Source organism: Tamandua tetradactyla, chromosome 1, assembly GCF_023851605.1.
Source record: "Tamandua tetradactyla isolate mTamTet1 chromosome 1, mTamTet1.pri, whole genome shotgun sequence".
Taxonomy (NCBI): Eukaryota; Metazoa; Chordata; class Mammalia; order Pilosa; family Myrmecophagidae; genus Tamandua; species Tamandua tetradactyla.
In genome coordinates this window covers 97,331,855-97,353,952 of record NC_135327.1, presented here as the reverse complement: position 1 = coordinate 97,353,952, position 22,098 = coordinate 97,331,855, and the positions used below count along the sequence as shown (strand labels likewise).

General features: G+C 42.0%; 1 long non-coding RNA gene across 2 annotated transcripts in view; it reads right to left on the bottom strand.

Moving 5' to 3' along the window:
• Nucleotides 1-6,177: 6,177 nt before the first annotated feature.
• Nucleotides 6,178-22,098, bottom strand: part of LOC143685454 (uncharacterized) — a 52,358-nt gene continuing 36,437 nt past the window's right edge. For both annotated transcript variants that reach the window (XR_013176682.1, XR_013176688.1), the window contains one exon: nucleotides 6,178-6,386. This is a non-coding gene — a long non-coding RNA (uncharacterized LOC143685454). The remainder of the gene's footprint in view (nucleotides 6,387-22,098) is intronic.

The following is a 22,098-nucleotide window of genomic DNA, read 5'->3' as shown; positions in this document are numbered from 1 at the left end:
CTCAGAGGTCCTTGAAAGAGAAGAGAAAATGTATGACTGGTTCCAATCAGAGGTACCTAAACTGCTTGGCAAGATTGCAGGGCAGGGAGAGAACAGAGGGAGAGGGAGGAGCCAGACAGTAGATGATGGAACCTAAACAGAGTTTTGGGTGCAATTGGGAAGAATGCAGAGAATGAGTGTGGAAGAAAACTTGAGGGTCTAGCTGGTAAAGAAGAGCAAAGGGAAAAAAGGAAAGAATGAGTAGGACGAGGCTACAGAAGAAGAGTTGGATCTAGCAAAAAATGAAGACACACTAGGAAGTGAAGCTGGACATGCAGGGAAGTGGGGAATGAACTGGTGGGGAACTGGAAGGTCAGACAAAAGCAATTAGGGTTGTATAGTGGGTTCCTGGGTAACTACGGCAATGATCATTAACACTGGTTAAGGGTTTACCACTTGCAGGCCCTGCTCTAAGCTCTTTACAGGAATTATTTCCTTCGTAGGAGGCTCAAGTATTACCTCCATCTCCCAGCTGGGTAAACCTGGAGGTTCTCAGCCAATCCTCAGACCTGAAACAAGGTACTCAAGTCCCAGAACCCTTAGGTGGTGGAGGTGGGATGCAAATCCAGGTCGTTTGGCCCAAGAGCCCACATGCTGAGCCTACAGTTAGCCCACCTCCTTGTATATGATGTGCCAAAGGCAAAATTAGCTCAATAGTAGAGAGGAAATGGAGCACTAAGGTCTCTCTTTCATGCTTTAATCTGGGGAGTAGTAATACTTCATTTGGTTGTGATGGGACTTAAGCAGCGGCAGGGAGAAGGATGTATCGTGGCAAAAGCTGGAGCTTAAAAGTGATTTGCTAAATGACCACCTCTGGTGTGTAAAAGATGCAATTACTTTAAAGGCAATTTTTATTAAATCTATTCCTTAGTTTGTTCCTTGGTTATTTGCATCCCTTTTGCATGTTCCTCTTAGATTTGACACTCCCCACTGGGGTGGGGGTGGGGAACATGTTTGTATTATCCCCCCCACCCCTTTATACAGCCTCAGTTTCATACCACCTTCAGTGTAGAGGAATTCTGCAACCATTTATTCTAAAATGTGGAACTAGCAATAATTCTGATTCTTAGCAAATGTGGTTGGCATCTTGACGGGTAAGATAAAATGATTTGTGGAAGTAGATAGGGAGAAAGGGGTTGTCTGTGTATTTGTTTCATTCATTGATTTATTTCACAACTGTTTATTGTGTACCTACAATATGCCAGGAGGCATTGTTTTAGGTGTTTGGGACACATCATGAATAATAGACGAAGGCTCCTGCCCTCACAGAGCTGGCATCTCCAGGGGAGAGACAGGCAAAAAACCATAAACATAATGAATAAGTTAAAGGGTACTAAGTGTCTTGGAAAAAATAGAAAGTAAAGGAAAGTAAAAGAGATAAGGAAGGAACTAGAAGTCCCAGTTCTCAGGGTATACCCAAAAGAACTGAAAACAGATATTTGAACAGATTTTTTAATACTATGTTCATAATAGCATTGTTCACTAAGGTGATTGCCAAAAGGTGGAAACAACTAAAAGGTCTATCAACAGATGAATGGATAAACAAAATGTGGTATATCCATGCAATGGAATATTAGCCAGCCATAAAAAGGAATGAAGTTCTGAAACATGAGACAACATGGATGAACCTTGAAAACATTATGTTGAGTGTAATGAGCCAGACACAGAAGGACAAATATTGTATTATTTCACTTTTATGAAAGACCTAGAATAAGCCAATTCATAGAGACAGAAAGCAGATTAGAAGTTATAGGGCGACCTGGGGATGAAAGGGTAATGGATGATGGTGATGGTAGAATGACATTATAAACATAATTAATGCTACTGCATTATATATTTGAAAGTGGTTAAAAAGGGAAATGTAGTGCATAGGTTACTCAATAAAACATACTGACTTAACAGTAAAAAAAAAAAAAAAAAAAGGATCAAGAAGGAAGCCAGGGAGGAGTGGGGCAGTGTATATTAAGTGTATAATCAGTGAAGGTGACTTGAGCAAGACCTAAAGGAGGTGAAGAAGCAAGGCCTGCAGATAGAGGGTAAGAAAGAGCAGACTTGGAGGGCTCGAAGCACAGTGAGGAGCAGACAGAGTTTGGGGCAGAGGGCATGGTACAAGATGAGGTCAAACTTGGAAAGTTGGAAGTGGACAAATTTCATAGGGCCTTGCAGGAGGCTGGAAGAGCTTCAGCCTTAACTCTGAGTGAATGGGGGGCCCCTGCCAGGTCAAAAGCACAGGAGTGACATGATGTGACTTAGACATAATAGATCATGGAGGACAAGGGTATACAGTTGGAATAATTCAGGAGAGAGAGAGTGGTGGCCAAAACTAGCAATTTTCCCCTCAGTGTTGTCTCTTCCCAGTGTAGTTTAAGAGCCAATGAAAAATTGATGGAGCCAGAGTCATGCAGGCAAATTCTTCATGATGAGTCAGCCCAAGGAGGCCAAGGCTGGGAAAGACCTGACACCTTGTCTTGCACTGTGCAAACAGCAACAAAATGTAGATTCAGACACTCAGATCCACCTGGTTAGGAAAGGGGGCCTACCACCGAGACCACATTGCCAGTAAAAGAAGCACGAACACCTGCACTACTGAAACCTCAGTTCCTTGAACCTGCTGACGCCTGGGGTATGCAAAGCCGACTTGTCTTTACAGTGGCCGGAATCTCTCTGTGGGGCTTGGAGTTTCTACTCTTTCACCAGATGATTCCTGCCCTCATTGAAATGTCCTGGTGCACAGTATGTCTTTACCCTTTTATAAGTGCTGGGGAAATGCACTTTGTTCTAACAGGCTGCCCTGACTAAATATCTAAGATATAATTCAGCTGAACCACATGGGAAGTATTTTGCATTTTAATCGTATTTTTTGCCACAGAAGTGCCACAGAAGCACCCCCCCCCCAAAAAAATAGCTTCTTTGCATGTTCTTGTTTCTTGAAGCAATTTCCTCTGCCAGTGTTTCCATTTCTAAATGTTTTATTAATTTTAAGATTGTATTCTTCTCTGAAATTTTTGTGTCCTTCTGTGAAAATACTGACTTAATACAAAGGACTTTGTCAGCTAAAGGAAGCAAATATCTTTATAAAATTTTTTTATATGTAGTAACTATATATAATATAAAGTTTCTCATTTTAACCTCTTTCATGTGTCCAATTCGGTGGCATTAATTACATTCGCAGCGTTCTGCTACCATTACCATCACCCATTACCCAAGCTTCTCATCACCTCCAACAGAAACTCTATACCAATTATGCAATAGTTCCCCATCCTTCCCCAACCCAGGCCCCTGGGAACCTCTGATGTACTTTCTGTCTCTATGAATTGACTTATTCTAGGTCTTTCATAAAAGTGAGATGATGCAATATTTGTCCTTTTGTGTCTGGTTCTTTCACTCAACATGATGTCTTCAAGGTTCATGCATGTTGTCACATGCACCAGTACTTCATTCATTTTTATGGTTGAGTAATATTCCATTGTGTGTACATACAACATCTTGTTTATCCATTCATACAGGAAAAAAATATTTCTTAGGGAATATAAAGATGCACTTGATTCTTGCTTACATAGACCATTTCTAACCCAAGAAGCTGAGAATGCAGAATGTGCAAGAAAAATTCTTCCTTCCCCACCCATGATTGTGATCAATTTCTCATTTTTAGATTATCCAGAAGTTCATTAAATTTGGCTGCTCCTCTAAGGTTAAAGTATCCACTATCCTCTCCCTCCTGGCCTTAGAGGAAATGGAGGGATATTCTAGATGATCAAGACTGTTATCATTTCTACTCTAGTCTTTTCCCCAGCCTCCTGTTCATGTGAAGTCATCTGTTGGGCAAAGTTACTAATCCAGCTTAGGAGCTTGTTTCCTTCCTCTGCAAATAGCTCTGGTGCAGCCATCTTTGAACATTCCCAATGTAGCAGTGACTTTTCAGAGAGCACCATGTAACTCCCTCCCAATTTTCAGGAGTTGTGGGTGTTGGTGAGGTCTCATATGATGGAAAGGGAGCTGTCACCCGACAAAATTTTTTTTAAGTCTCTACTGTATTCCAGGCTTAGACTCAGCTTTCAAGAACCTATAATTCAGCGACTCTGAAATGCTGCAGCAGATCTGGTTTTCCTACTAGGTAGAATGTCAAAATATTCTTTCAGGAAGTTGAGCCATGGAGCAGCCCTCCATGTAAGCCCTTTGCATCCATGCCACCTGCATACCAGAAATACCCAACATGGGTTCAATCGGGGACATTTTCTTGTGTTCTGTGAATCTTGCAATGAGTAGAAAATTCTTCACATCAATGGTTCTAACATAGGATCTGGAGTCAGTTGGGTGGGAGTAAGTTACAGCCCTGCCATCTACTGGCTGTGTTGTCTTGGGCAGTCACCTCAACTTCCTGACGCTTAGTCTCTTCATCTGCAAGGTCAGGTTAGTAAGAGTGCCCACTTTGCAAGGTTCCCATGAAATTCAATGAATCCTCACACTTTGTTCAGGGCCTGGACCCAGTGTGCTTAAATAACACAAGTGGTTATATTGGTTATTGATCTTCTTTTCACCGAGTTTAGTGAGCAGCACCTTGGCAGCTTGATTCTTGATGCAAGTGGAACATGGGATCAGTGCTGTTTTAAGAAATGGAACATAGGAATCTTCTGGTGACCAAATTTGCTCTGTCCACCTCCAATGGTACCATTGTCAGGGACAGCCAAGGCATGAATATCTTGAATTCAGAACAGGGGCCCCATTAGTTAGTTGCTATTGTAGTTTTGAATTGTTTCTGAGCCTTGTAAGGCAGGACCTGTGTTCTCCACAGCCCATACTTCCCACTGCCTCACTCACAGCTTCCATGTTATCTTTTCTGCCTGATCCGGAGGCTTCGGGCTGCCACCCCTCATTTTGCTGCATATCCAGATGTACTAATTCAGTGGTCAGATTGTAATGGATTCAGGATTCTTTAAATATCCTACCACTTTCATCAAAAATGAAGACCTACTTGCCTACTTTCTTCTTCGCTCTGGTTTGGCTCTGAAGTGTGGAGGTATGTATGTCCTTGCTACGAAAAGGGCAAGGAAGCCTGCCATCCCCCTACTGATCAGGCATTTTCTCCATGGTGCACAGCAGACCTCAAATCCTGTAAGCAATGTTTTCTCCAGACACGGATAAGAGGCCATTCTTTTTGTTCATTCTCCTGTAGACTCTGGTTGATGTCTTGCCAATATAGCAGGATACTTCCCCACTCCAAATGGGCAGGAACCCAAGAAATGCAGTTTTATGTTTGTCCAGGCACAGATAGTTGAGGAAAAGCCCTGAAGCAAGTGTACAGTTCATATTTCTCCAGCGCCTGCTGCAGATAGACAGTCTCTTATTTCTTAGCAACAGGACAAGCCTGAGGCAAAATTCAGTTCAACTCAACAGATATGTTTTTCAAAATCCATCAAGTCCTACTACAAGCCAGGCCTCTTTCAGAAAAGAATTTCATTGAATCCCACTGTGCAGTGGTGCTTTCTCTCATTGCCCCACATATCCCCTTTCCTGCTTGCGACCCAGGTGACCCTGGGAAAGCAAAATGATTTTTAACATCAGCTTATGTCAAACTTAATCTGGAGGGCAAATCAGCTGCTAACAACAACACAACAGAAAGGTCACTTGCTTACTTCCAAAATCAGACAGAAAAAAGCATTTGCATTATCAGAGCTCTCTACTGTGAGTGCCCACACACCAAAGAACACTTCTCACTGTTCATAAAATAGGATGCTGGTGAGTCCGTCAGAGTTGAGGGCTTCACTTGTGAATTCAGATTGCAGCTATGGTTGTTTATCTTTAAACCACTAAACTTGAAGTGGATGAAGAACGTGACTCATCAAGCAGGTTTTATTTAAGGGATTTGGGGTCTTGATTTTAAATATATGTTTATAAATACGGGAATGCTGTGAAGAAAAAAAAAGTGTATATCATGGCTAAAGATTGGGATTAGAAATCCAGACTGCATTCCAGCTGACAGACTCTTGTTGTGGTTGGCTGGTTTTGTTCTGGGGGTGGGAGAAGTGGTGCAGTTTATCCAAACTAGCCCCATGAACTACCCTTCCCACAGTATTTGTTGTTGTTGCTTTTTTTTTTTTAACATAACAAAAGCTTATACATTGAGAAGTGAGAGTTAAACACTGTGTCTTTATTTTGTTTAGCTAGGCAGTAATTTCACCCTCACTTTTTTCCGGTCTTCTAACCTTACTGGTGGCGAGTGTGAAGAGAGACCTTTAATTTTCACTGGAAGCTCGTGAATCACAGCCAAGGCAGGACTGTTTACAAGGGTTTCTTCTCACAAAGGCATCAGTACTTTCCATACTCCTAGCTGCCCCAAGACACATAACCTGAGGTAGAAATGGAAAAATCAGTTAGATGCTGGCCTGGAGTGTCAAGTTCAGATGAAGGAAGACACCAAGCAGAGACCGTGTTCGATGCTGCCATAGTCCCTAGAGCGTGACTGGAACTCTCAGAAGCACCAGCCTGCAGAGATGTCCTGGATCTAACACTGCCTATGATACTGCCTCACTTCCTGCCTCCCCTCCACCCACGTGCCTCCCCACTGCTTCTCAGTGAGGAGAAGCCAAAGCAATAGAGGCTCAGGGCAACAGAAGGAGGATTTCTGGAAATGTCTCCTCACATTCCCTGATTTGGGATCTTGGCACTGAATCCTCATTTGATTGAAGGTGAAATATCCCATCTCTTAGGTTCCTTACAGCATCAAATGTCCATTCCAAGTCTGATTCACCCTTATGGACCCAGAGGCAATGCAGGATAAATGACTGTACCCAGGGTTCAGAGGTCAGGCCCTGTTTTAGTTTGCAAGAATGCTGTAACAATAGGAATTTATTCTTCCACAGTTTTGGAGGCTATGAGTCCAAAATCAAAGTGTTGGTGGGGCTAAGCTTTCTCTGAAGTCTGTAGCATTCTGATGGTGTCCTGCCAGCAATCCATAACTCAATCTCTGCCTCCCTCACACGGTCAGCTCTTCCCATCTATCTCTATCTATTGCCTCCTTGCTGTGTCCACATTTCCTTTGCTTGGAGGGTCTCCAGCCATATTGGATCAAGGGTCCATCCTGATGCAGTTTGGTCTTTACTTAACCAATAACATCTTCAAAGATCCTATTTACAAATGGGTTCACAACCACAGGGCCCGGGGTTAGGACTCATGCACATCTTTGTAGGAGGACATGATTCAATTTCTAACAGTCACCCTGGGAGGGAGAGCTGGAAGCTGAAGAGTACAACTGCAAAGGAAGGCATAGATATGTGATTTTTCTTCATCTATAAAGTCATAAATTGGGAAGCTTCTTTTCTACTCTAGAGGGGTGTCATGTGGGTATTGGATAAAGTATACGGCGTAGTGCCTGGCATACAGTAGGTTCTCAGTGAAAATGGTTGAATGACTATGTATTAGTCAGGATTCTCTAGAGAAAAAGAACCAACAGGAGAGATCTGTAAATTTGAGATTTATAAACGTGTCTCATGCAACTGTCGTAATGCAAGAGTCCAAAATCTATAGGGCAGGCTGTGAAGCTGGTGGCTCCAATAAAGGATCTGGACAAACTCCACAGAAGAGGTTGCTGGCTGAAGAAGCAATGAAAGAGTCTCTCTTATCCCTTGAAAGCCTGCAACTGACTGGGGGGGATAATCCAATTGGTTGTAAATGTGGCAGAAGTAATCAGCCACAGATGCAATCAACTGGCTGATGAATCAACCAGCCTTCAAATTTATCAACCAGCCAAGAAATATCCTTGCAGCAACAGTCAGGCCAGTGCTTGCCTGACTAGGAAACTGTTCATAGTTATTTGGCCAAGTTGACACCAGAACTTAACCATCATATACTAAGTAAATGAATCCAAGAGGTAAGCAAGCAACTTGCCCCGAGGCCAAGAGTAAGGGTCAGAGCCAGGCTGTAAACCTAGATCTTCTGACTCCAAAGCCAGTGCTCATTCTGCTGTATCAACTGACTGATGTATTTCCCACATTTTTTACCTGGTAAATAATTGTGGCCATTCTAAAGCAAAAGTTCTGCTTAGATGTTCATTACGAATGATCTGGTTCAAAGTAAAGAATTTAGTCTCAAAGTTGGATTCATTCAGGTGGTTGGCAAGAATCTACTATGTCTAAACTGTACACAAACCACTTGCATATTCCTCTATATTAGGCCCAGGATTCACATCTTAATTTATTTCTGGTGGATATAGCACCATGCTCCAAGCATAGTAAATTTTACATCAGTATTCATTAAAGAAATGTAAGGTAGGATCTGTAGGTAGCTGGGGAGATGAAACTGGAACACACACACAAGAGTTAAGGAACATTGCAAGACATTGTGTCAAGGGCCAAAGAGAATTCTATAAATGAGTATCACAGTAGGGAACACCAAGAAGAGGGAGCTCGGTGCCACTGAGGGATGGGCTGCAACTGGACCTTGAAGGCCTTGGATGGGGGAAGTCTTGGGGGAAGGACAATACAATGCAGGAGCATCCTGCATCAAAAACTGGTGCTGATACTTGGAGTCTCAAGCATTGTCAATAATCCTCTTACACAGTAGTTCTCCATATGTGACCACCTACCTCAGAACTACCTGGGGATGGTTTGGGTTGGGGTGGGGGGTTACTCAGCAACATTCACAATCCTAGGCCCGTGGTGCAAACTGCTGGATCAAACTCTGGGCATGGCCAGAGGAGCTCCCCAGGTGATTCTGAGACACACCAGCTTTTGAGAATGATAATGTCTTCTGCTTAGGCAACTTCCGTGTCAGACCTAGAGTTCTCCCTGCCAAAGACCCTAGGGTCAAAACCCTAGCAGCTAGCCAGCTTTGCCAACAGTGGGGTCCATGCAGACCTGGAGCAGCTGATCCACAGCACTTCTAGGGTTCAGGTCTTGGCTACCTCAAGAATCACCTTGGTCAGCCCAACCCAGCTTACAGCCTTCTACGTGACTCCTTGGGGGAAATTCTTTGGAGCCAATAGGAAGGGGGAGGTGTCCTCATTTTAGCCCCCTCCCAGCTTTGAGATGGCAGAACTTCCCTACCGCTGAGGTACCAGCATTGCATCTGGAGCCTTAAAGACAGCTGCCCCTGGCCAGAGAAAGGCCCGAGGGTGCACAGCCCCCTGTGAGGGAGAGTCCCTGAGCAGGACCCCATCTCCAGCCTGGTGGCTCAGGGCCAGCCTCACGCCCAGGAACCAACCCTGTCATCAACCTGCTGCATGTTTTTAACATAGTAAAGAATAAAAACAAAAGTAATATACTACAGAAGTCATCCACAATCTTGCCACAAGACAAGGGCCACGGTTGGTATATTATTTATTTTTCAATCCAGCGTTGTTGTATACATTTTTTTAAAACATGGTGGACATCCGAATTCATGTTAACGACTCATTTCCAGAGCAGTAAATAGAAAAGCACAACATTTCTTTTTCAGAGAAGTCTCCAGAGAAGGACATGCTGTATTCAGTGTCCAACAGCTTTAGTTCTTCTGTCTTGGAAAATTCACTCTCCCAAGGAAAGCTTTTTTACTTCCTATTTACATCCAAATCATTTTTTATTACCAAAGGCATATCTGCTTGTAAAAGAAAATCCAAACAACACAAAAATGTATTGTCTCTCCCCTTCCACGCTGGATATGCATGGCTCCAGACTTTTCCCTTTTTATAGAAAAACATATATGACATATATCGACATTGTTTTCATTCTGTAAACATGGAATAATAATGTCAGTTCTGTTTGGTGACTCACTTTTTTAAATTTAATAATATAGTGTTCATACCATAGATGTTTTTAGCGAGAGAAACAGAAAGCAGAAATAAAAACTGTGCCAGAAAGTGAATACAGCTTTCTGGATCCCAGGAACAAAGTATGTGCTAGGTTGGCATGTTAATTGAAATCACAACCCAAGTCGATTATATACTTCGTCCTAAGTATGGGATTGAGAAATGGAAATGCCTGGGTTGCCATTTCTTAAAACACCCAGAATAAATAATAAATGTATAGAAAAGTGGCCTGAGAAAGGCTTTACATAAGTCCTCATCGTATGCCATGCTTCGATATTGCATCAGCCTGAAGTTTTGCTCTCTTTTATTTTTTTAATAGACAACTCTGCTAGAAAATGGTGAGCTGCCAAAAATACTTATTTACCTTTTCCTCTAAAGAAAACATAGAGCAATCAGTTAGGTCTACAAATATGTATTGTGTGTCTATGTACCAGGCACAGCGATAGGAAGTAGAATATGCCAGAGAACAGCCAAAGAAGATGGACTCTTCCACTCCTCAAGGTAGAGGAGGGTGGAGGATGAGACAGACAACAATATGCATAAAAAGGAAGTAAATTATCTAGGATTCTGGAAGACAGTAAGCATTATGGAGGGAAAAGAGTCACATTAAAGGGATTGGAGGGTGGGCAACGGTGGCTCAGTGGCAGAGTTCTCGCTTGCCATGTCGGAGATCCGGGTTCAATTCTGGGTGCCTGCCCATGAAAAAAAAAATTCAAAAGGGATTAGAAGTTGGTGGGGTGGAGTGGGGGCAGACTAAAGTATTAGATGGAGCTTCATTGAGCAGAAATGCTATGAGAAGACAAAAACTAAGCAAACCCTGAAGAAGGCACGGGATCCCCGGGGGAGAGGAAGCTGCCTGGGTGTTGAAGACACAGAAGGAACCAGTGTGATGGGAGAGGAGAGTGAGGCAGAGAGCAGAGCTACGAGGTCAAGGGGATAAGGGCATGGGAAGGAGCAGGCTGATTGCATGGGGCCCTATCAGCCAAGGTAAGGACTTTGGATTTAATCTAGTGCCATGGGTTGTGAGCAGAGGAGTGGCAGGGCCCAAGTTGTGTTTTAAAAGGTTTCTCTATGTTGTGAACAGAGTGGGCAGCCATGAGAAGACCAGTTAGGAGGTTCCAAACTAACCCTGGCAGGAGGTGTTTGTGGTCACAGTGGAAGTAATGGAAAATGGGTGGATTCCCCATCTATCGCGAAAGTAGGGTTTCCTGATGGGTTGAATGTGGAATGTGAGAGGAAAAGAGGGTCAAGGATGACTAGATTAGCACAAACTGCTGAGGGTGCTGTGACCAGAGCGTAGCTCGTTTTATCGGATCAGACATGTTCACCAACTCAGGCAGCTGAAAACAAAACAAAAAGACCAGACTACAGACACTGAAGTAGTAAATTACCACTGTTTTCCCTGACAAAGTGATGCTTTGAACAACTTTAGACATAACCCTAGGACCTCTGACCGGCTTTCAGGATGCTGTCTTTGAAATAATTCAGATTTATGGAGAAATCATGAGAATATTGCTTTTATTTTTCATCCTAATTTTCTCTGGAAAATAACAGTGCAAACACCTGGTTGTCCCTATACCTTTTTATGCCTTAATGAGGAAAAATCATTTCAGATATACAAGGTGACCTCCAAATTTAACATAGAATGGTGAGAACTTTTCTGACATTTCATGATAATTCTAATGAAGGGGAAATCCACACATTCATTATTCAATGAGCTTTAGGGCCTGAATTCAGGAAACATTTACTGGTGTTGTGAAAAGTTTGGAAGGTACAAAGATGTGCAGGATGTGCTCCCTCCTGTCTGGGGGAGGAAAAGCAGAGAATTAAACACAGAGAGCACACAAAGACAGGATGTGAAAAGTGTAAATACAAGTTGTAGGTGCTCCAAGGGAAGATATAATTCATTTTGAATTTAGTTATGAAGGGATGCTCTATATGATAACTACACTAGGTCTGAAAATATGAGACAACTGGATAGGCAAAGGATGAACGAAGAATATGACAGAATATGGGAACACCTGGAGCAAAGGCAAAGCAGCCTGAAAATTGAGTGTTTATGAATGAACATAAAATAGGAGGAAGAAGGTGGTAGAGAAAAGGCATGGGAAGTAGCACACATGCTGGGCGACCATCTCCTGCCCATGCGTTCATCTCTGCAGAGGACAGGGTAGGCCAAGTGAAGGTTGGCGCCCTGTCTCAGAGCCAGCCAGCTCGTTGGCTGGCCAGCAACCAATCAGGCACTTCATCTCATGGTCTTTAATTGGGGATACAGATACTAGAGCCCAGAGATGCTGGTAGTATCCCTTGAATAGATATGTGATGTAGCATCAGAGCGGGAGCAGCCATGTACAAGCAGGGACAGGTGGGGAGAGAGATAATGAAAGAAGAAAAACAGAACCAGATATGAGGGAAACATAGTGACCCACATGGAGAAAGAGTGAGACAGAGGGAGCACTTGTGTAATAATTTCTCAGTACCTGGGAGGACCAGGTGTACTTTCTACAGCTGGATTCTAGGAGTGTTTCTTGTATATTTATAATGAATCCCTTTTCACCTGAGATAGTTTGAATAAGCTTCTGCTTCTTGCCACCAAATAATCCCTGAGACAGGGATCACAGAGGTAGTGGGGGTGGGGAGTGGCATGGTGAGTGTTGCATCTTGGAGTGAAGATTCAATTCTGTAAATTTCTTCCCATATCTCATCAGAGCAGAAATCAGGGTGCCCCTACTCATCCCCTTTGCCAAGTCCTCTCCACATCTGTTCTTTGCTCTGTTTCTCATAATAAATACTACAGTTTCAGAAACTGTCTATAAATTGGGCAATTCATCTACTGGGCTTTGGAATAAATCATGCAAGTTATCACCCAAGATGAAAGTACATTTTTGGTCCCATGTTTGGCTTTTTATGGGCTTTGACTACTCATATATATTCATGTCAGTCACAATCCTACTACAACAGCTCAGCAATTAACCCTTTTAATAACATACACACTCACCCTTAGTTGGCCCCAAATTGTATTCCTTCCCAGCTTTGATGGTTTGGAAGCTGCATGTAAAAGATCATGTCCAGAAAACATCAGCTAATTCATTCCCATGGGTGTAGTATGGTCCTACAATGCTTTTTGATTATCTGTACATTTTTTATTACCTTGTAGGTGGGACATTTTGATACGATGTGTAATTTCAATTGAGATGTGATCCACCCCATTCAAGATGGGTCTTAATCCTCCTACTGGAGTCCTTTTAAAGAGGATAAAGCCAGAGAAGCTCATAGAAGATGCCCCAGAGAAGCTGAGAGACAAGTAGACATGCAGAGGCTGAGAGAGGAAGCCACTGAAGCCAGAAGCTGGAAGCAAAAAACCAGAAAAGGACCAGCAGATGTCACCATATGCCTTGCCATCTGATAGAGGAGTCCAAGTTCACGAGTAGCCAGTCTTCAGGAAGAAGGTATCATTCTGTTGATGCCTTGATCTGGACACTTTCATGGCTGTAAAACTGTAAACTTGTAAACTAATAAGTCACCACTGTAAAAACCAACCCATTTCTGTATATTGCTTTTTGTCAGCTTTAGCAAACCAAAACACCAGCTTTCTCATTTTCCCTGTAGTTCAACACCTTCTAACTTTGCATCGCTTGTCCTATCATCCAAACTATTCACTTGAGATTTATGCTTATGAACTTGACATTCAAAAACTATTAGAATAAAAATAATTTGTAAGCAATAATTTATAAACAATGAGAAGATAAGGCTGCACTTCTCATCTCAACTCATACATTAATATTTACATTCTAATTTTAAATTAAGCCTTTCCATGGTTATTATTTTGCTGCAAAATGCTTGTTGAAAAAAAAACAAAGCAAAAATAGTGTATAAAAAAAAATGCATTCTTTTTCCCAGTCCTGATCCCACCACAACCATAAGAGAAAACCAGAGTTACAGCCTGGTGCGTATCTTCCATCCTTTGTCTATGTTCACACATGCATATGTAACATATATGGGATTTGCCCATTTAAACATGATAGGATCATAACATACAAAGTACTCTGCAAGTTTCGTTTTTCTTGTAACAATGCATCAGGAACATCTTCCCAGTCAACATACAGAGCTCTAACTAATTTTCTTAGTAGTTGCATGTAATTCTATCTCACAGATGATTCAGAATTTATCCAGCTGTCCCTGATCAAGACATTGATATTTTATTTATAAATTTTGCCATTTTTTGTACATCTATCCTTATTTGCTGGAACATATGTTTCTATAGAGTATTTATAGTAATATGCTTTTTACAGATAATCAAAAAGTATTGGCAAAGTCCTTTGGGAGATGGGAGAAAAATTGTGGAACTATTAAATTACCACTGGGGAAACCCCTGATACTGTGTCAAACATTAGGGGCACCCAAATCAGTAGTTCAAGCCCTTGATCTTGAGGCTTGCTCTTGTGAAGCTTATGTATGTAGCGGAGAAAGCCTAATCTATCTATAGGTATGCCTAAGAGTTACTTCTGGAGGACCTCTTTTGTTGCTCAGATATGGTCTTTCTCTCTTTAAGCCTGACTCGCAAGGGAAACCATTGCCCTCCCCACTACATGGGACATGACATCCAGGGGTGAAAGTCTCCCTGGTGGTGTGGGAGATGACTCCCAAGGATGAATCTGGCCCTGGCATCAAGGGATCAACAATGCCAGCTTGACCAAAAGGGGGAAAAAAAGTATAACGAACAAGGCATCAGCGGCTGAGAAAGTTCAAATAGAGTTGAGAGGCTACTCTAGAAGTTACTCTTACACACGGACATTGGTACTTATCATGACTTGCCAAACCCCAACCAAAACCATTCCTGCTAATCCGAAAGAACACCTAGGGTGTTGTATAAGATTCTATAAAGGTTCCATGAACTAGGGTAACTTTTCAGAAACCTGGAACATTCACATGGGTCCCCAGTCCAGATAAGTCCTGAAATGCAGAAGGGCTAGCCTCTCCAGAACGTCAACTAGTTCCATCACCCTATCCCATATTACTGACAGCCCCTTCCAACATGAAAAAATTAGAATGAGCATGGCCCAAATACCCCTAAGAGTGGGAGAAAGATCAAAGGTGATGGTGAAGTTATACAAAAACGGCAGTGTTTAACAAATGAGTATGATTGCAGAATCATTATATTGGTATTTCTTTAATACCAATTTCTAGCTGTTCTAGTATCTTAGAACAGCTAAAAGTAAAAACCTAAAATTGTGGAATTGTAACCCATACCAAGCTCTAAAATCTGTTCTATAATCAATTGTTGTGATGTGCTTTGAAATTTATCGCTTTTTTGTACATATGCTATTTTTCACAAAAAAAGAAAAAAAAAGTAGATTGTGCTGGTAAATGTACAGCTGTATGATGAACTTGTGAACCATTGATTGTACACTGCCTTGGTTTGAAACAATGTATGTACCCTAGAAAACCACGTTTTAATCCTAATCCCATTTTGTAAAGGCAGCCACTTCTTGTAATCCCTATTCAGCATTGTATGTTTGAAACTGTAATTAGATCATCTCCCTGGAGATGTGATTTTATCAAGACTGGTTGTTAAAATGGATTAGGTGGAGGTGTGTCTCCACCCATTCGGGTGGGTCTTGATTAATTTAATGGAATCCGATAAGAGGAAACATTTTGGAGAATGAGAGACTGAGAGAGAGCAGAGCAGAACGGCATAGCCTTGAGAAGCAGAGTCCACCAGCCAGCAACCTTTGGTGATGAAGAAGGAAATCACCTTCTGGGGAGCTTCATGAAATGGGAAGCCAGGAGAGAAAGCTAACAGATGATGCTGTGTTCGCCAGTGTCCTTCCACTTGAGAGAGAAACCCTGACCGTGTTTACTATGTGTTTTTCCAGATGACAGAGGAACTCTGACTGTGTTCACCATGTGCCCTTTCACTTGAGAGAGAAACCCTGAACTTTTTATCAACCTTCTTGAACCAAGGTATCTTTCCCTGGAAATCTTTGATTGAATATTTCTATAGACTTGTTTTAATTGGGACATTTTCTTGGCCTTAGGATTGTAAACTAGCAAACTAGAGCATACACTTTGGATGATCACATGGTCTGTGAATATATAATATATATATATATATATCAATAAAAAAATAGATAATTTTTAAAAAGATCAAAAGAGAACGTGGAGTTATAATAGAGAAAATAGGATTTAACAAATGAGTATGACTCCTGAATCATTATATTGATATTTCTTTTAGTCTCCAGTGTCTTGCAACAGATAGAAGGAAAAATCTAAAATTTGGAATTGTAACCCATACCAAACTCGGAAATCTGTTCTATAAGTAATTGTTACAATGTGCTTTGAAATTTATTGCTTTCTTATACATATGTTATTTTTCACAATAAAAAATTAAAATATGCTTTTTAAGTATATAAATCATGTTTTATTCTCTTGTAGAAATAACCCCATTACATCTCTAAGCCTCATCCTTTATCTTTGAAATGGGTAGCCATCAGACAATCACTTTTGTCAAGAGATAATGACTCTCTTGCTTCCTCCTTTCCCACTGAGAGTCCCCTCTGCTCTGTGCTCTGCTGCAGTGTAATGGGTATTTTCATAAAAGAAATCAGGGTCCATCTCTCTGAAACTTCTCTTTCTGTTGGGGAATGAAGCCAGTCTCCTTTATAAATGAGTTAAATGAGAGAAGCAAAGGAGGAGCCAAAGAAGAATTTCCCCATAATTTCCCCACATTCCTCAACGTAATAGGCCTTTTCTCCCAAAACGCAGGCCAAATGCAAAAGAAGACTCTTTTAAAATGTTCCTGTTTCTGCCAAGGAAAACCAGGAGCCAGTGTCTTTTGAAGGTCACGCAGCTCCTGGCAGATTGCTAAGGTTAGAACTCAGCTTCAGGCCCAGGGAATGGGCCAGCTTAGAAGGAAGCTGGATGGTGCCTGGCCTGGTGTCAGACTCTTTGAGACCCAACCTAGGAAGAATCTCACTACTTAGACGTCCTCACATCCAAAGGAGTCAGGCTAAACCTAAATGGGAGCTTCAGGATTTTGCAAAACACATTGCCCTTTTAAAACATTTTTGAACACTTTCTTAACCCTAAACCCATCTTGGTAAGAGCTGAAATCCATTTCAGTCTGTTGCCCACAGTGCTCTATACACACAGACACACCCTCCAGAGCTGTATGGCTGTCTTCTCTAGATGTGTCTAAAGACCAGCAAATTCCATCACTGCTAAGTTTTGGTGAAATGTGTATAACGATAATAAGAAATGAAGATGATAAAGTGGTTTATGATGAAAACGCCCTTCCTTTCTAGTCCCCAGGGCTTCCCTTCCTGGGACAGGGGTAACAGCTTTGATCTTTAGTTAACTGGATCTGTTTCAGGGTGAAATTGCCATTATTCCACATTGATTATTGTTACTATTGCACATGTATGCACCACCTCTGCCAGGGGGTTTCTCTGTAATCTTTAGCTAACACTGGAAGCCAGATTGTTAATTTTTTCCCCAAATATACGTAGGGTAGTCATCAGTTTCTCTGAAATACAGGAAGTCCTTTCATCATGGAGAAAAATCAAAATAGAGAAAAGAGCAAGATTTTAAAATATGCTACTTCTCCACAATGTCTCCAACCTGAAATTAAATAAAACACCCTCATGGCACCTGACATACTTGTGGTTTGGGGCTAGACCCAATATGGGGCCTGAGGCAGGTGCCTGAGATTGACCACCATTGAGCAAGTGGCTCTCAGGACAGCGGGACTTTTCTGCTGGAGGTTGAAGGCTGGGGTATGGATTTTGCTTTTCCACTGATTCACATGAGACAGATCAAATTTTAAAATCCGGGGTCTACTGTTTAACTGTGTGAACTTGGGCTGAACTCTCTGAGCTGCACTCTCCTCATCTAGAAAATGAGGATGATAATATGTACTTCATAGGGTTCTTTTAAGTGTTGAATAAAATTATGACTGTGAAGTCAAAAGAAAGAAAGAAACAGTGGGGGAAAAACGAGTGCAAGTCTGAAAGGTGGTGCACAGATCATGAAGATATTCTCCCCTACCCCATCCTCTCACCTGTCTAATTTCTACTCCAGGAAAGGGGCCCTCCTAGCTGCACCCACAGCATTGGCCACACTGTATCCCAACTGTCTGTTCACTTGGCTGTTCATCTGAGAACAAAGATTGTGCCCTTTCTTGCTCACTATTAATTCCCCAGCAGTGGGGAAGCAGTGCCTGGCATGGGTGAGGCATACAGTGAGCAAGAGGGCAAAGGAAGGGTGGAAGGAGGTGACGTCTATGGGCTCTAGACAATGCAAGTAAAATTCCAAAACGGAGCAGGGATGAGACGCTTATTTGTAAGTCATAGTTTCATATATTTATCAGTAGGGAAAGTAAAACAGTAATAAAAGATACATCTCTTAGGCTAGGGTTTTCAGAAGCTTCTACAGGAGATCTTACTGGATTTTTTTTTTTTTTTTTTTTTTTACTGTCATCCCCAAAGAATCAGAAATTTTTTTTTTTTTTTTTTTTAACATGGGCAGGCACCGGGGATCAAACCCAGGTCCTCTGGCATGGCAGGCAAGCGTTCTTACCTGCTGAGCCATCGTGGCCCACCCAAGAATCAGAAATTTTATGTTCATATAGTAAGCCTTGAAACCCCGGAATAATCTTGCTTGCTGCTACCCTTCTTTCAGGTCTTTCTTCTTTTCTTCCTTCCCCAAACATTTCTTAGAAGTCTACTATGTACCAAGCACAAAGTGAAATACTCAGGACACAGTTATGGAAAATATAGTTTGTGACCTACACAAAGTTGTGGTCTAGTTGTATTGATGAGGATAGACTATCTTATGCTGTAGTAACAAATAAACCCTGAAAACTCAGTGGCTCAGCACCACAGAACATGGTTTCTCATTCTTACTGAGTCCTCTGCAGACCAGTAAGTCTCTCCTCCATACAGTGACACAGGGATTCAGGCTTCCTCCATACTGGAGCATTATCATCTTAATACATGACTTCTAGGGTCACAAGAAGGGAAGGACAAACGTGGAGTAGCCACACTGGTTTTCCAGTGCTTCAGCCTAGAAGTGACTTCCACTCAGTTCATTGGCCTGAAGTAGTCATATTGCCCAAACCTAATTGCAAGGCAGGCTGGGAAATGTGGGGAACACATGGATATTTCGTTAGTGCTAAATGTCAATACCACACTAGTGAAAGCACAGACAAGAAAGCAATGATTTCTACCTGATATGTTGAACACAATGAACAAGACTCTCTGAGGTAGTGACACTTTTTTCCTTCTCTTCAGTGTTTTTCAGATAACAATGTCATCTGTTACAAAGCTCAACTTCATACTATTGAGAGATGTAAAATTCAAATTATATACTACTTATTTTTAGAGATACATACTAAAATATTTACAAATAAAATAATATGCTATCTAGAATTCAAAATTATTGGGGCATTGGGTAGGGGGCAAGAGAGTGGAAATAAAATAGGCCATTTATTAAAAATTGATAAAGCCAAGCAATAAGTACATCAGGTTTATTAATACTATTCTTTCTACATGTGTTTTTGTCTAAAATGTTTCATAATAATTTTTTAATCACACAGCAAGTGGATAAGTCACACATATAGAGTTTCTTGTTGCAAACCACACTGATCTCACCTAAATTTTTAATTTCAACAAGCTGTTGGTCTGGTTCTACTTCTACTCTTCATCTCAGACCTCAGCTTCTCACTCCTCTTTGCTGATTTCTTTAGATTTGTGACTACATTGTTCTCTGCAGCCACTTCTGTTTATATGTCTTCAGACATGATTTTTCAGCTGAAGGAACTTTAACTTGCTCTAAGAGGCATTGGCCCCTTCCATCAGGCTGCCTTCTTACAAGCAAAAAGCCCTTTTGATTAACTTTTTTACAAAATATTTTTATTATAAACAACATACGTTCTTGACATGGTTACAATCAATGGCTTACAATATTATCACATAGTTGTGAATTCATCAGCATGATCATTTTTTTTAACATTTTCATCACTCCAGCAAAAGGAAAAAGAAGAAAAAAACTCATACGTGCCATACCCTTACCACTCCCTTTCATTGACCACTAGGCTATCTATATAATGCATAAGAATATATTCTCCAAATTCACTCATTAATATTAGTTCATATCAGTAAGGCCATACAGTATTTGTCCTTTAGTTTCTGGCTAATTTCACTCAGTATAATGTCCTCAAGGTCCATCCATGTTGTTACATACTTCATAACTTAATTCTATATTACGGTTGCATAATATTCCATCGTATGTATATACCACAGCTTGGTTAGCCTCTCATCTGTTGATGGACACTTGGGCTGGTTTAATCTCTTGGCAATTATAAATAATGCTGTAACAAACATTGGTGTGCAAATATCCATTTGTGTCCTTGCCCTCAAGTCCTCTTAATAGATACCTAGCGAGAGGAGGGGCCTATAGTTCGTGGAGTACTTGGGCCACGTGCATGGGGATAAATTGCTTCTTGTTCATGCCTGAGACTGAGATCAGACTTCCGGAGAAGATGGAGGCTTAGTAAGACGCACGGATCTTAGTTTCTTCTCCAGGACAGCCACTAGGGGAGTAGAAACGATACAGAACAGCACCCAAAGCCACAACAGAGATAAAAAAGACAGCGTACCCCATCCTGGAACAGCTGGCTGGCTGAGAGAAGCCGCTTGGGTGAGATCGCCGAGGCGCACGGGCTTCACCGGGCGGGGCGGCAAGCGGCCGGAGTCACTCCCTTCCCCCTTCCCGGGCCGGCTGGGAGAATTGGAGAGGCGGTCCCCTGAAACCGCAGCGGCTGGCGCCCACACCACGCGCAGCCCCCCGGACCAACTGAGAGAATTGGATCAGAAATCCCCAGGCCGCGGAGAACGGTGACGGGTGGGGGAGGCCCCTTCCAAACCCGTGACTCCCCAGGAACGTGCACTCTCCCAGGTGGGCCGCTGCCGCTGGTGCCCTCCTGCCACGCTTGTCGCCCGGGCGACTAGGAAATTCGAACGGGCGCTTTCCCGGGCTGCGGCGGCCAGCAACCCTCCCCGCGTTCGGACCCCGGGCCGGCTCGAACTCTTCCAAGCCGCTTCGGCTAGCGAACCTCCCGGACGGCGAGAGTTTTCCAAAGTTAAAGGTCCCACAGCACCCTTTACTGGTGGGACCCGCAGACAAACGTGTGCCACGAGCGCCACCTACTGGGCAGGATAAGAAAAACAGAACCCAGAGATTTCACAGAAAAATCTTCCAAACTTTTGGATCCAATACCCAGGGAAATCTGTCTAAATGCGCACACGCCAACAGAAGATAACGGATCACGCTCAAATAATTGAAAATATGGCCCAGTCAAAGGAACAAACCAATAGTTCAAATGAGATACAGGAGCTGAGACAACTAATGCTGAATATACGAACAGAAATGGAAAACCTCTTCAAAAACGAAATCGATAAATTGAGGGAGGACATGAAGAAGACATGGGCTGAACATAAAGAAGAAATAGAAAAGCTGAAAAAACAAATCACAGAACTTATGGAAGTGAAGGACAAAGTAGAAAAGATAGAAAAAACAATGGATACCTACAATGATAGATTCAAAGAGACAGAAGATAGAATTAGTGATTTGGAGGATGGAACATCTGAATTCCAAAAACAAACAGAAACTATCGGGAAAAGAATGGAAAAATTTGAACAGGGTATCAGGGAACTCAAGGACAATACGAAGCGCACAAATATACGTGTTGTGGGTGTCCCAGAAGGAGAAGAGAAGGGAAAAGGAGGAGAAAAACTAATGGAAGAAATTTTCAATGAAAATTTCCCAACTCTTATGAGAGACCTAAAATTACAGATCCAAGAAGTGCAGCGCACCCCAAAGTGATTAGACCCAAATAGGCGTTCTCCAAGACACTTACTAGTTAGAATGTCAGAGGTCAAAGAGAAAGAGAGGATCTTGAAAGCAGCAAGAGAAAAACAATCCATCACATACAAGGGAAACCCAATAAGACTATGTGTAGATTTCTCAGCAGAAACCATGGAGGCTAGAAGACAGTGGGATGATATATTTAAATTACTAAAAGAGAAAAACTGCCAACCAAGACTCCTATATCCAGCAAAATTGTCCTTCAAAAATGAGGGAGAAATTAAAACATTCTCAGACAAAAAGTCACTGAGAGAATTTGTGACTAAGAGACCAGCTCTGCAAGAAATACTAAAGGGAGCACTAGAGTCAGAACGGAAAAGACAGAAGAGAGAGGTATGGAGAAGAGTGTAGAA